Source organism: Halichoerus grypus, chromosome 1 (assembly GCF_964656455.1).
Source record: "Halichoerus grypus chromosome 1, mHalGry1.hap1.1, whole genome shotgun sequence".
NCBI classification, from domain to species: domain Eukaryota; kingdom Metazoa; phylum Chordata; class Mammalia; order Carnivora; family Phocidae; genus Halichoerus; species Halichoerus grypus.
In genome coordinates, this window is record NC_135712.1 from 163,351,898 (window position 1) to 163,368,009 (window position 16,112).

The 16,112-nt window shown below is 39.7% G+C and overlaps 1 protein-coding gene and 1 non-coding gene across 4 annotated transcripts in view; both read left to right on the top strand.

The window, feature by feature from the left end:
* TMCC1 (transmembrane and coiled-coil domain family 1) overlaps positions 1–16,112 on the top strand; it is a 250,694-nt gene that overhangs the window by 9,843 nt on the left and 224,739 nt on the right. The window lies entirely within an intron of this gene.
* On the top strand, positions 15,157–15,258 carry LOC118523846 (U6 spliceosomal RNA). Its single transcript, XR_004911285.1, has one exon. It is a non-coding gene; the product is annotated as a U6 spliceosomal RNA (small nuclear RNA).

Sequence of the window (16,112 nt, forward strand, 5' to 3'; positions counted from 1 at the left end):
CCTAGAAGTGGAATTGCTGGATCATATGATAATTATATGTTTAAATTTTGAGGAATTGCCATGCTGTTTTTCACAGTGGCTCTGTTGTTTTCTCCACATTCTTGCCAACATTGTTATTTTCTGTGTGTGTGTGTTTTTTAATAGTAGCCATCCTAATGAGTATGAGATGGTATTTCATTGTGGTTTTGATTTGCATTTTCTTTTTTTTTTTTTTAAAGATTTTATTTATTTATTTGAGAGAGAGAATGAGATAGAGCATGAGAGGGGGGAGGGTCAGAGGGAGAAACAGATTCTCCGCTGAGCAGGGAGCCCGATGCGGGACTCGATCTTGGGACTCCAGGATCACAACCTGAGCCCAAGGCAGTCGCTTAACCAACTGAGCCACCCAGGAGCCCCTGATTTGTATTTTCTTAATAATTAGTTATGTTGAGCATCTTCATGTACTAATTGCCATTCATATATCTTCTTTGGACGAATGTCTATTCAGGTTCTTGGTCCATTTTTCTATTGGGTTCATTTTTTTGGTTTGTTGAGTTGTAGGCATTCTTTCTATATTCTGGATATTAATTACTTATGAAATATATAATTTGCAAATACTTTCCTCCATTCTGTATTCCTCTGGCTGCCTTCTTTTTTTTTTAAGATTTATTTATTAATTTTAGAGAGAGGGCAAGCACATGTGTATGCAAGCAGGGGGAGGGGCAGAGGGAGAGGGAGGAGGAGAATCCTTTTATTAAAAAAATGTTTATTTTTATTTATTTATTGGAGAGAGAGAGCGCGCGTGCACTAGCAGGGGGGAGGGACAGAGGGAGAAGCAGATTCCCTGCTGAGCAGGGAGCCCGATGCAGAGGACTTGATCCCAGGACCCTGGGATCATTACCTGAGCTGAAGGCAGATGCTTAACTGACAGAGCCACCCAGGCACCCGAGAAAGAGAATCCTTAATCAGACTCCCTGCTGAGCATGGAGCCTGACATTGGAGCTCTATCTTCTCTGGCTGCTTTTAAGATTTTTTTTTCCCTTACCTCTGGATTTAAGGAAATTGATTCCAAGTATTTCTTGGTGGAGTTTTAGCTTTCTTCGTTTCTTGAGCTTAGTGTTTGTTGAGCTTCTTTGATCTGTAGGTTTGTTACTTTCATCAAATTTAGAAAATTTTTGGATATTGTTTTTTTAAATCTTCCCCCTGCCAAGATTCCAATTACACATATGTTATTAAGCTCCTTGAGTTTGTCCCATAGCTCACTGATGCTGTGCCCTTTTTTCTTAGTTTTCTTGTATTCTGGGTTTCATTTTGGGTAGTTTCTATTATTATGTCTTTACATTCACAACTCTTTTCTTCTGCATTGTCTTATCTACTCTTTTTTTTTTTTTTTAAAGATTTTATTTATTTATTTGACAGAGAGAGAGCACAAGTAGGCAGAACGGCAGGCAGAGGGAGAGGGAGAAGCAGGCTTCCCGCTGAGCAGGGAGCCCGATGCGGGGCTCGATCCCAGGACCCTGGGATCATGACCTGAGCTGAAGGCAGACGCTTAACAACTGAGCCACCCAGGCGCCCCTGTCTTATCTACTCTTAATCCCATTCAGTGCATTTCATTTCAGTTTACTATATATTCTATAATTTGTAGCTTGATAGAAATGCAGTGACATGGCAGGTGTCAAGAAATACTATCTTAATATGCTGTCAAAATAAAACATTCCTAATTCTGTAAGCTATCTGAAGGGTATACAAAACCACCATATGTGTTAAATTAACCTTGTCTCTTGGTTTCCACATTGACTTTGTTTTTCTGCCAGACCTATGTATTTTTTTCATGTTATTTTATATTTTCTTTTGATGTAGATACCTGCTGACATAGACATCTGTTCTATAATATTTGTTTTTTAAGGCACCAGAGTGCTTGGTCTGTTTGCCAAACTACTTAATATTATTTATCTGTATTTGGTTGTATGATATGAGCATCATCTTGCTATAAAAAACATGAAATAAATTTTTATACTTTGTTTTACTATACTGCTTATTTATTAGTAATCAGAGAGCTGGATTACCTGCTGAAGTGTACCTTTGATTGCAGCTGTCATTGATAACCCCAGTGCCACCTGGGCTTGGCCACTTCTCTTACCTCCATGTGATCTTTCAGTATTATTAATATCAACTTAAAACATTTTGCAGACTGACAACTGGTAATTATTTGCCAGCCAGTCATTTGCATTTAGTAGTATTTCTCCTCTTGCTCCCTGTCCCAGCAGGTATTACTTTCTCGAGGACACACCCACAGTTAGCACTTTCTTCAGATGCTGACACTTGGTGAACAGCAACTCTTGATCACAAGATTAGAAGACACAGTCTCCATCCTCCCAGGCTGGATCTCTTTTCATATGGATCTTCTGTTTCTTTGTCCTTTTAAAAAATAACTTTCTGGGAAATACTTTGGATTACAACTGTTCATCCTCATCTATGCAAAGAAAGGAAAGCTGTTGTGCTGGGATTTTGAGGAGGTATGTCTTTTTTCTTGTATTGCAAAACTGCATCACTTAGGTACTCAGAGCATTAGACAATAATGACTTAACATTAACTCTTTCCTCACTAGAACTTCATTCTTATTCATTCACTTGTTCCATCTTCCTTTCTCCCATTCTCTCTCTCTCTCTTTTTTTTTTAAGCAATTGTCATAACTTAATTAGAACTTTTCTTGTTGTGTGGATATAGCAGCTCATTTCTTACATTCTTCCTGAATGTCATTGGACTCTGGGTTAGACTTACAAGTAACAGGAAGCTGTTTGAATACTTATGCCTCAAGTTGGGATTGTGACTTGAACAGAGTTTGTTCTCATTCTGCATAGACACTGGGAAAGCTTAGTATCTTTAGGGTAATATGTACCTGTATGATTTTGTAGTCTGGTTCAGTATCATTTGCAAGAGGAGATATGATAGTAGAGATTTTTTTTTTTTTAAGATTTTATTTAATTATTAGAGAGAGAGAGAGAGAGATGCGGGACTCAATCTTAGGACCCCGAGATCATGACTGGAGCCAAAGGCAGATGCTTAACTGACTGAGCCACCAAGGCGCCCCTGATATTGGAGAATTTTTAACTAAAAATTGACAGACTTCAATCCCAGTTTTGACATTGTTACTGCCATGCTTTGAGTTATAGTATGTTTGTTTTCTCATCTCCAAAATTGAGCTTATCATTACTTGCTTTACATAAACCTCATGCGATTGTTGTGGGTCAGAGGAGAAATTTTGTGTGGAAGACTATTATATCAGTATAAAGGCTTGTTACTGCATTGCAGAGAGCTGTAGGCATCTTTCTTCTTTTTATTTTTTTTAAATTAATTTTTTTTTTAAGATTTTATTTATTTATTTGACACAGAGAGACACAGCGAGAGAAGGAACACAAGCAGGGGTAGTGGGAGAGGGAGAAGCAGGCTTCCCGCAGAGCAGGGAGCCCGACGTGGGGCTCGATCCCAGGACCCCGGGATCATGACCCGAGCCAAAGGCAGATGCTCAACGACTGAGCCACCCAGGTGCCCCATCTTTCTTCTTTTTAATCAAAGACTCAGTTTTTATTTCTGCAGACTTTTTGGTGGTACAGCCCTGTTATGAATCAGATTTTTACATTTCCATACTTAATCATGGATGAACAGTAGTGCTTATAGTGCCTAATTACATGGTAGGTGTTCAGTATATTTTAGAAAGTGGATTTGTTGAATGTGATGCTAAGAAAACATCAGTTTGTATGGTAAGGAACCATTTTACAAAATCTATTGGATAGTGTTTTGAAGAGAAATATCATTTGTTTATTTTATGCATTTAAAAATACTTAATGAGGGCTAACTAGGTTCTGAGCACTGGGGAAGAAAACAGATTTCTGCTTTCATAGAAGTTAATTTATGTTTTATGTGGGGAGATAGAATAAACAAGATAAAAAAATAAAAATCATTATTTTTTAATAAGTTCTAATGAGAAAAGTAAAAGCAGGAAAGAAGAATAGGGCATATTGAGGGGGGAGGGATTGAGTGGTCGTAGATGGCTCACAGAGAAGGTGACATTTGAGTGAAAGCTTGAAAGGTGTGAGAGAGTAAGCCATGCAGATAAATGAGTGATGACAAGTGCAAAGGTCCTGAGACAGAAACTTGCCTGGGAAATGGCAAGAATTGGAGGCGGGGAGGGGTAGGTGCTTATCTTGTGGTGCCTCAGGGAAGTAATTTCCAAACTTTAATGTGCATATGGTTTAAGTAGGTGGTGGTTGTTAAAACTCAGATTCTAATTTTGTAGGTTTGAGGTAGGGTTCATTTCTAGCATGCTCCCAGTTGCTGCTGGTGCTGTTGGTCCTTTGTAGGGCTTTAGCTTTTAGGCTAAGTGAAATGGGAAGTCTTCAGAGGGTTTTGGGTAGTGGTATGACATGATCTGATTTCCATTTTCACATCATGCCTCTGGCTGCTGTGCTGGTAATAGGCTCGTGGTGGATTTGGCAAGAGGTAAGGCAGGAACACCAGTTAGGAGGCTATTGCTGTAATCCAAGTGAAAGAAGACGACAGTTTGCACTGTGGGGTGGCAGTGAATGTGGTGACACATGGTCTGGTTCTGGGTATATTTTTCAAGTAGAATCAGCTGGTTATGCTGATAGATTGGATGTGTGCTCTGAAAGGAAGGAAGGAGTTAGGACAATTCGAAGGTTTTTGCTCTAAGTTCCTGCAAGGACACCATTTATTCATATGGGAAAGACTGAAAGAGTAAAAAGTTTGGAAGGGAAGAACGGGAGCTCAGTTTTGGACATATATTATAGATGCCTACTAGACTTAGTAGAGATGTTGAGGAGGTAGCTGGTTTATGAATCTGGAATTTAGAAGAGAGGATCTACTGTAGGTGTACCGCAGGGTGTTACTGACAAAAACATTATATTTAAGTCAGGAGGCTGGGTGAGGTCACCAAGGGAATGAGTAGAGATAGAAGTTGAAAAACTTAATTAACTCTGGAGTGGACCAGAGGTTAGAGGTCTTTAGAAGTGAGGAAGATGAGGAGGAACAGTCAAAGGAGACAGCATCAGCCAGGGAAGTAGGAAGAAAGACAGGTGAGAGGGTATCCTGAAGCCAAATGAGGAAAGTGTTGTTATCAACTGTGTTAAATACTAAACAGTTATGAGGAGGGCTGAGAAATAACCATTTCATTTAGCAGTGCGGAAATTATTGGTAATCTTGGTAAGAATAGTTTCAGTGAGGCAATGGGAGTAAAAATCTGATTGGAGATGTTGCCTTTCCAATAGTAAAACAGTCCTAAACCCTGATGAGGTTGTATTTAGGTAAAAATCTGCAACTCCTGATAAATGTCTAGGATAGGAGAAGATTAAGATGTTTAGGTACTGTTACTAGTAACTGGTTTGATTAATTGCTCATTTAAATTGCAAAATGTGCTTTGAAATCTTTAGGGTATCCTAAACCACTGATTCTTAGTTCTTATTTATTTTTATTTATTTATTTGACAGAGAGACACAGCAAGAGAGGGAACACAAGCAGGGGGAGTGGGAGAGGGAGAAGCAGGCTTCCCGCCAAGCAGGGAGCCCGATGCGGGCCTCGATCCCAGGACCCCGGGACCATGACCTGAGCCGAAGGCAGACGCTTAACGACTGAGCCATCCAGGCGCCCCTGATTCTTAGTTCTTGAATTTTTATTTCATGCTTTCAGGGTTTTCAAATCATCCTTAGCAGTTATAAAAAAAGAAGAAATGTGAGGATTTGTTAGGAACCAACTGGCTCTCGGCTACTCTTTCCTAGGTTACATGGCTGAAAGACACTTTAAAGACTAATTGGGTTGTCAAAGGGGACTGTGAGAACCTCCTTACACTTATCTCTTCCTTAGTGGAAGTGTTAATCTTTGTAGCGTTTTCAACCTGATAATCTTGTGCAGACAACCAATATAGACAAGTTATGCTTAGGTATAACTTACTCAGTCTTTATGGAAGACCTCTTTTTCTTCATTTGTTTATTTAAAAAATACCTGTCAAATACTTGCATGAATGTTTGGTTTTGTTGTAGCTGCTGGAGATGCAATGCATTAAAGTTTTTGCCTGACTGGAGTTTATGTTCTAGTTGGAATGAAGTAGCAGATTGGGACCAAAACTTGTTGGTGGTCTCAGACTAGTACTGGTTGTCTTAAAGCTGTGTGGGCATATGGGAATCACAGAGAAATAAAATTATAGTAAATATATAACGTAGAACACTATGCCACTGTTAAAAAATGACACAAATTACTTTATTTCCACTAGAATTTACTAGAATTTAAGCTCCATTAGTTTCCATGGGTAGATAGAAAGTTTATAACTTAAGATAGTATTAAAGAGGGCACGTATTGAATGGAGCACTGGGTGTTATATGCAAACAATGAATCATGGAACACTACATCAAAAACTAATGACGTAATGTGTGGTGATTAACATAATAAAATAAAATTTAAAAAAAAGATATAGTCAACTGTAAATAACAGTAGCAATATCTAACAGCTGCCTAAACAGTAAAGACTCTAAATTGTCTCATGTAAATAGAAACAAGGAAATAGGTGGTTCAGGGCTAGTTTGGTAGCTTGGTAATATTTATTAGACCCAGGTTTTCCCCTCCTTAACTCTATTATCCTCAGTACATTGTTTTTTTTTGTTTTTTTTGTTTTTTTTCCAGTTTCTCTGTGTAGTCTCATGGTTGTAGGATGGCTGCCTTAATTCTAAGCAGCACGACTAACTGCATTCAAAAACAGGAAATGGAGGGCAAAATATTTTTCTAATGGGAAGACTCGGTCATTTTAAATGGGGAGAAAATAATTCCCAGAAGTCTTCTAAGCAGTGCTTCATGAACTTCAGGAGTATATGTAAGACTGACCTAGGAAAATATAAATTCCACAAGTAGAGATTCTGAAATCTGCAGGTTTTTAGTGGGGTCTGGGAATTTGTATCAGTAATGCACTCCCGTGTGATGCTGTGAATTTGAGTAACACTGCCATATGCGTTGTCTCCTTACATTTCAGAGAGGGTCATATTGCTTTCTGCCCCTGACCCCAGGCATGTCTGGGAAAGTGATTACCTGGCAAAGAGAATATGATAGCCATAGTTGGCTTCAACTGATCATGAGTCATCTCTTGGGGTTGGGTACATTACCACTCTGAACAAATGTGAATTCTGATTAATGAGGAAGAAGGGAGAAATGGCTGTGGGGTTGACAACTAAGCATCTAGCACTTTTGCTATTATAAAAGTTGCAGTGAATATCCATGCTCCAAAGAAAAGGTAGGTGTAGTTAAAATTTTTATAGATATTTCCAAATTGTGCTCTAAAGAATTGGAATCAATTTACATTCCCATCAGCAGTCTGTGTGTTTACTTCTTTCTACTGCTAACAAATTAGATATGTTATCTACTTTGATCTTTGCTACTCTGATAGGTAAAAAAATGTTATCACATTATAGATTTGTTTGTTATTTTTTGAAGTAGGCTCCATGCCCAGCATGGAGCCCAACGCGGGGCTTAAACTCATGACCCTGAGATCAACACCTGAACTGATATCAAGAGTCAGATACTTAATGTACTGAGCTACCCAGGCGTCCAACATTATAGATTTAATTTACTTTGATTTTCATCTCACACCTGTCAGAATGGTTAAAATAAAAAACATAAACAACAGGTGTTGGCAAGGATGTGGAGAAAAAGGAACCCTAATGCACTGTCATTGGGAATGCAAACTGGGGTAGCCGCTGTGGAAAACAATATGGAGGTTCCTCAAAAAATTAAAAATAGAGGGGCACCTAGCTGGCTTAGTCGGTAGAGCATGGGCTCTTGATCTCTGGGTTGTGAGTTTGAGGCCCACGTTGGCCGTAGAGATTATTTAAAAAAGAAAGAAGTTAAACATATATGATCCAATAATCTTGCTACTAGGTATTTACCCCCAAAATACAAAAACACTTATTCAGAGGTATACACACATCCCTGTGTTTATAGCAACATTATTTATAATAGTTAAATTATGGAGGAAGCCCAAGTGTCCATCAATAAATGAGTGGGTAAAGAAGATGTGATTATATAGTATATATACGCACATATACATACAATGGAATATTACTCAGCCATAAAAAAGAACGAAATCTTGCCATTTGCAACAGCATGATGGATCTGCAGGGTATAATGCTAAGTGAAATAAGTCAGAGAAAGACAAATACTATATGATTTCATTCATGTGAAATTTAATAAAATGAGCAAAGGAAAAAAAGAGACAAGCAACAAACAGACTCTTAACCAATGAGAACAAACTAATGGTTACCAGAGGGCAGGTGGGGGGGATGGGTGAAATAGATGATGGGGATTAAGGAGGAGGGCACTTGTGATGAGCAGTGGGTGATGAATGGAATTGTTGACTCACTGTATTGTACACCTGAAACTAATATAACAGTGTATGTTAACTATACTAGAATTAAAATGAAATTAAGATGAAAAACTTTAATCACATAAAAAACTTACATTGCTCTTTTGAATGAGGTTGAAAATCTTTTTATCTATGTAAAAACAATTTATCTTTGCTTTTCTGTGAACTGGTTGCTTATGTTAGACTTTGGTTCTTTTTTCATTGATTAATTGCTTTTTTCACTTAGGAATTTGTAGGAGCCATTTATATAATGAAATCAGTGTATGTGTTGTAAATATCTTTTCCCAGTTTGTTGGTCTTTTAAACCTGGTTTGCTTATTTGTTTTGTTATAAAGCACAGTGTGATTATATAGGCTTGTAAGTTCTCTTTTTGCCAAGCTTTATGGATCTGGATCTTTAATAATGGTATAATATGCATGCTTACTAAGAATTTTGTAAATGATACTGAAACTGGGAGTGTTATCTAATAGGTTGCATCAGAGAAAATTGAGGCAATCTGAGCAGGATGAGGTATGAAAGTGACAAGATAGGTGTGATAGAAATGTAAAGTCTTAACTCTTTAACAGAAATGATGTGGCCCAAAATAATTTTTTTCGTTTGAGAGCCACCATAGTCTAAGGTAGTTAATTGTACGAGTTGGCTGTGAAAAGAGGCTAACATTGATGCATTGATGAATATTTATAGATGTACAGTGCCAAATTAAGATGTATAGTGCTAAATTAAGAGAAGTAATAGTCCCTTTGTTCTTCTTGTACTGTCAGGTTATATCTGGAGTATTGTGTCCACTTATGGATTTTACACTTCAGTGGGACAATGATAATCTAAATTGTCCAGATGAATGTGACTAGAATATTGAGAGCTTTAGGCACCATATCTAATGAAGAACAATTGAAGAATCAGGAGCTATTTTGCTACAGAAGATAATACTTGGAAACAACTATCTAAATTATTTGAAGAATTGTGTTAAGCAAGAGGGAGCAGACTCATCATCTGTATTGGTCCAGAGGACAGACAGTGGATAGAAGCTATGTTGGAGATGAATTTCATCCCACTGTTGAGACTTTTTGCACAGTAAGACATGTCCCACAGTGGGATAGACAAAATTATGAGGTCTCTGTCATTAGAGATATTCAAGTATAGGCTGGGTGATTGGCTTCTGGAGATAAAGGTGTTCCTGCAGTTTGGACTACATGATCTTTCTTGTCCCTCCCAGCTCTTAATATTTTCTAATCTCAGTTAGACTCTCTCCTTTGTGCTAATATTGGTAACAATGAAAAGGTAATGAAAACTCTTGTTGACTTTAGTTCCTTGATAACTAAAGAAAAGACAAAATGTTTTCCAACCAGCAAGAGAATACAATGCCCAAAAGGCAGTTTTAAAAAAGTGTATAAAGCAGAAAACTAGAATACTAGATCTGTATATGGACTATTTTTATGTTTTTGACAGCATTTCTTTTAAATTTATTTTTATTTTTTAAGATATTATTTATTCATTTGAGAGAGAGGGAGGGAGAGAGCACAAGCAGGGGGGAGAGGGAGAAGCAGGCTCCCTGCTGAGAAGAGGACATGGGGCTCCATCCCAGATCCTAGGACCCTGAGATCATGACCTGAGCTGAAGGCAGATGCACACCAGCTGAGCCACCCAGGTGCCCCTTGACAGCATTTCTTTTTCTTTTTTTTTTTTAAAGATTATTTATTTGACAGAGAGACACACAGCGAGAGAGGGAACACAAGCAGGGGGAGTGGGAGAGGGAGAAGCGGGCTTCCTGCTTGATGTGGGACTCCATCCCAGGACCCTGGGATCATGACCTGAGCCAAAGGCAGACGCTTAATGACTGAGCCACCCAGGTGCCCCCTTGACAGCATTTCTTAAGGCCAGTCTGTCTGTTTCCCTCCCTCCCTCCCCCTCCCCCCACCTTTCCTTTCCTTTTCCTTTCTTTTTTTTTCTTGTTCCACAGTTCATTTACTGAATTGGGGTAGATGATTTAACAATAGATTGTGAGATAAGGCTGGGAGAGGAATTCTTTGCTTTCCCTCCCAGGAGCCACAGTTGTGTTATGGATGCTTACAAACTTTCCTGAATAGCTTTCTGTTGGGCAAGCTGTGGTAACTACTTGTGTGTGGGTCTGAAACTGGAGATTGGCATACATACATTCTAGGAGTCCTGGGAATTTCTTGGACTTGTGGTCAGCTCCTGAGGGCTGCTTTGTTGTCCAGATGTTCAGGAAAGTGGCTGGTGGGAACTTGCTTGAAGACTGATAAAGCTGGGGGAAGGTTTGGCTCCAGAAAGAGGCACAGCATTACTTTCCTCTGGCTTTTCTGTTAGTAGGTTGACTGGGGGCTGCACTGTTAGTCAAAAGCCTCAAACCTGGCACCCCCCCCCCCTTAAGACTAGTCTTTCAAGAGTATAATTTGGGACATGTTCTTAATTAACGATTATTAGAGAGTTTATAATTTTATACTATATAATAAAAAGGAAAGGTTGCCATAGTGTAGAAGAATGCAGGGATTTGTGTTTTAAAACTAGATTTAGTTCTCTGCTACTTGCTGTGTGCAATGGGAAATTTAATGATGAGATTTAATTTTCTCATCTGCTCTTGGGGGCAGCACTTGTCTTTCAGAGTTGCATATACTGGAAAAAATTTACCCTAAGGTTAATGCCTGGCATAAAAATGGCATGAAATTATTATTTTTTAAAGATTTTATTTTTATTTATTTATTTATTTTTAAAGATTTTATTTATTTATTTGACAGAGAGAGAGAGATGGTGAGAGAGGGAACATAAGCAGGGGGAGTGGGAGAGGGAGAAGCAGGCTCCCCGCCAAGCAGGGAGCCCGATGCAGCCCTCGTTCCCAGGACCCTGGGATCATGACCTGAGCTGAAGGCAGATGCTTAACGATTGAGCCACCCAGGCGCCCCAAAGATTTTATTTTTTAAAGTAATCTCTACACCCAATGTGGGGCGCAAACTCAGAACCCTGAGATCAGGAGTCACATGCTCCACTGATTGAGCCAGCCAGGCGCCTCAGATGACGTAATTTTTTTGTTTTAAGTTGAGGTTTTCTCTTTTATTTCATTTATTTTTTATTATTTATTAGAGGGAGCACAGAGGGAGAGTGAGAGGGAGAAGACGCAGGGCCTGATTCCAGGACCCTGAGATTATGACCTGAGCCGAAGGCAGATGCTTGACCAGCTGAGCCACCCTGATGCCCCATGACATAAAATTATTACTAATTATTATTAGTAGCAACTATTCTGACAACATTACTTAATTTTTTGAGTCTTCTATTTATACATGTCCAGCAAGGTAAACTGGGAGATGGTATCAACAAATCCATTTGTATCTTTAAGTTTTATAAATATACATTGGAGGTGTCTGCCTTCAGCTCGGGTCATGATCCCAGAGTCCTGGGATCGAGTCTGCATTGGGCTCCTTGCTCAGCGGGGAGCCTGCTTATCCCTCTGCCTGCCTCTCTGCTTGCGCTCTGTCTCTCTCTCTGACAAATAAATAAATAAAATCTTAAAAAAAAAAAAAACAAAACACTGGAAGTAATAACTACTTGTGTGTGGGTTTTTCCACACCACAACCAGTTCTCCAATTCTGACACCAGTCCAACATTTGAATTCAGTTCTGACACTGTGTACCTGGAGTTAAAGTGTCAGATCCTACAAGGTAAAGGGCTCAGTTCCACAAGACTGCCCCCATTGTAGACACCAGTTGCAAGTCCTGGGCCACCTGTACTTCTTTCTAACTTTGCAAAAAGTTCTGGGGTTTCCATGATCCCTCCTTAGATTAAGTAATTTGCTGGGATGACTCACAGAACTTGGAAAAAGCACTTTACCTATGTTTAAAGGCTTAAAAAGAATGCAGCTCAGACACAGCCAAGTGGAGAGGATGCATAGGGTAAGTATGGGGAGTTTCCCTGCCTTCTCTGTACCTCAGTGTGTTCACTCACTCAGAAGCTCTCTGAACCCTGTTGTTGAGGGGTTTTTGGGAAGGTTCTGTTACCTAGGAATGATTGGTTAAATCATTGGCATTGGTAATTAACTTATTCTCCAGCCTCTCCCTTTCCCCATATTGAAGGATGGGGCCTGAAAGTTTCAACCCTCAAATCATGTGGTTGGTCCCTCTGACAACCAGTTCCCATCTTGAGCTATGTAGGGGTCCACCAAGAGTCACCTCGTTAGCATAAACTGCTGTGTGGTTGAAAGAGACTTGTTATGAATAACAAAAGACACTCCTATCATGAAATTCCAAGGGTTTTAGGAGTTCTTTGCCTGGAATGAGGGACAAAATCCAGATACAGTTGACCCTCAGACAACATGGGTGTAAACTTAATGCAGGTCTGCTTACACATGGGATTTTTTTTTTTTTTGATAAAAACATAGTACTGTAAATGTACTTTTTCTTATTTTCTTAGTATTTCCTTTTCTCTAGCTTACTTTATCTTAAGAATACAGTATATAATGCATATAATGTACACAATATGTGTTAATCACAGTTTATGTTGTTGGTAAGGCTTCCAGTCAACAGTAGGCTATTAGTAGTTAAGTTCTTAGGGAGTTAAAAGTTATATGCAGATGTTTGACTCCACAGGATGTTGGCGCCCCTAACCCCCTCGTGTTCAAGGGCCAACAGTAACTAGATACTGTTTTTTAGAACAGAGGGCTAAGTTTTAGAACATTAGTGTTGAATTCCTTCTGGGTCATTGATATGTTTCTTTATTGGGCCATCGTGCCACCATTTTGATTCTTGGTAATGTAAATAATAGTTGTTTTGAAATCTTTAGATGAAAGGTGGCATTGAAACAGCTAAATGCTAAATGAGCTAAACTTTGAAACAGCAAAATGAGCCTGGGTGGCTCAGTCATTAAGCGTCTGCCTTCGGCTCAGGCCATGATCCCAGGATGCTGGGATCGAGCCCCCGCATTGGGCTCCCCTCTCCGCGGGAAGCCTGCTTCTCCCTCTCCCCCTGCTTGTGTTCACTCTCTCGCTGTGTCTCTTTCTGTCAAATAAATAAATAAAATCTTAAAAAAAAAAAAGAGCCAAATGCCATATTCTTGAGGGGTCTTTATCAAATTCCAGTATTGTTTCTTTTCTCTGCCTAGACTTTTGTCCTCAGATGGCTGTACTCTAATCCTGTGACAAAACTAATTCTTCAGTGTGATGTGACAAAACCATCATTTTTCCAACAGGAATAGGCTCACTTTTCTTAAACTATTGGGTCATGAAATTTGGGTAGAGGTGATTTTGATGGTCTTATTCTTTTTTTTTTAATAGGAAACTACTTTTCCTTTTTTTTTTTAATGAAGATTTTTATTTATTTATTTGACAGAGAGAGAGAGTACAAGTAGGCAGAGAGGCAGGCAGAGGGAGAGGGAGAAGCAGGCTCCCTACTGAGCAGGGAGCCCGATGTGGGACTCGATCCCAGGACTCTGGGATCATGACCTGAGCCGAAGGCAGCTGCTTAACCGACTGAGCCACCCAGGCGCCCCGGTCTTATTCTTTTTAATGGTAAACAGTCAGGACAGGAAAGGTAATTTGTGTGAAATTTTAAATTCTTTCCTACTTTAAGGTTTTTTTTTTTTTTTCCCTCCTTTGCCTGCTTATTTTAACTTAAAATGCTTTTTAGAGATGTGGACACCGTCTTGTCCTAATACAGAAATTTCCTTAGAATGTACGCCTTAATTAATGTTTTATTAAGACTACTTTTTTAAATTTTTTATTTTTTTAAATATATATATATATATTTTTTGAAGATTTTATTTATTTGACAGAGAGAGACACAGCGAGAGAGGGAACACAAGCAGGGGGAGTGGGAGAGGGAGAAGCAGGCTTCCCGCTGAGCAGGGAGCCAGATGTGGGGCTCAATCCCAGGACCCTGGGATCATGACCTGAGCCGAAGGCAGACACTTAACGACTGAGCCACCCAGGCGCCCCAAGACTACTTTTTTTTAAAGATTTATTTATTTGAGCGAGCAAATGAGCACATGAGTGCAACGGGGGCATGGGGCAGAGGGAGAGAAACTCAAGCAGACTCCCCACTGAGCGGGAGCCCAATGTGGAGCTGGATCCCATAACCCTTAGATCACGACCCTGAGATGATGACCTAAGCCAAAATCAAGAGTCGGACGTTCAACCGACTAAGCCACCGAGGTGCCCCAGCCTTAATTTAATGTTTTAAATGTTTTTGAACATCCATGGAAAGTGTCTTGGTAAACAGGAGTGGGCACTGGTCTAATACAGTACCTAGCAGACTTCTCCATCATATTAGGTACTCAGTAAATACCTTTTCTAGAAGTTAGAAGCCTTGGTTCTAACCTTTGCTTCCAGCTACCTGTGTGACCTAATTAGAGTCTCATTCCTCATCTTTAAAATTGTGAGAATCCCTTCTACTTCTGATTCAGTGACTCAATTCATTCCTGGCCTTACTTTTAAAAAAATTTACTTTCAGTATGGCCTTTAAGTCACTTTCTTGAAAACAAGCATACACAGAGTCAATCACCAGATAGGCTGAATTGGAAAGAGTTGTGAAATAACCCACCCCCTGTGGCTTCAGTTACTTGCTTGGCCGTATGTTTTTTTCTTTACTCTGGGAGAGTTACCTTAGGTTTTCTACTCATACTAGGATGGGACTAGGTGTTTGTCAACTAATAGCTTGCTTGCTTTTTTTTTTTTCTTTAAGATTTTATTTATTTATTTGAGAGAGAAAGAATGAGAGACAGAGAGCGTGAGAGGGAAGAGGATCAGAGGGAGAAGCAGACTCCCCGCTGAGCTCGATTTTCCCCATGTTAATGATACAGAGATTAGCATGGCCCCTGCACAAGGATGACATGGAAATTGGTGAAGTATTCCATATTTTTATTTATTTATTTATTAAAGATTTTATTTACTTGACACAGACACAGCAAGAGAGGGAACACAAGCAGGGGGAGTGTGAGAGGGAGAAGCAGGCTTCCCGCGGAGCAGGGCGTCTGATGCGAGGCTCGATCCCAGGACCCTGGGATCATGACCTGAGCCAAAGGCAGACGCTTAACGACTGAGCCACCCAGGTGCCCCTAAGTATTCCATATTTTTAGAGACTCAGGGCTCAGCTCAGCCCCCTGTCTGTCCTCCCCACCTTCTTGAATAAAATAATTTAAAAAGAAAAAAAAAAAAACTTGTTTATGTCATATTTTGACAAAGAATGTAAATAATACTGAAGAAGTGTACAGTATTACGATTGTCAAATTTCTAAAATGATTTTAGAGTTTAATTTCTTTTACTTTGCAAAGTGGTTTCTTTTACAGTGTTTTAATAGTTAAGCTTTTTTTTTTTTAAGATTTTATTTATTTATTTGTGAGAGAGAGAGAGCGAGCACAAGCACTGGCAGTGGCAGGGAGAGGGAGAGGCAGGCTCCCCGCTGATCAGGGAGCCTGACTCAATCCCAGGACCCTGGGATCATGACCTGAGCCAAAGGCAGCCGCTTCACTGACTGAGCCACCCAGGTGTCCCTAAGCTTTTCTTTCTTGTGGTCCTAAAATAAGATGACAGATTCGGCTGTTTAAAGATTTTTGTTGATTTATTTGAGAGAAAGAGAGAGAGAGCACACGAGATGGGGGAGGGTCAGAGGGAGAAGCAGACTCCTTGCTGAGCAGGGAGCCCGATGCGGGACTCGATCCCGGGACTCCAGGATCATGACCTGAGCCAAAGGCAGTCGCTTAACCAACTGAGCCAC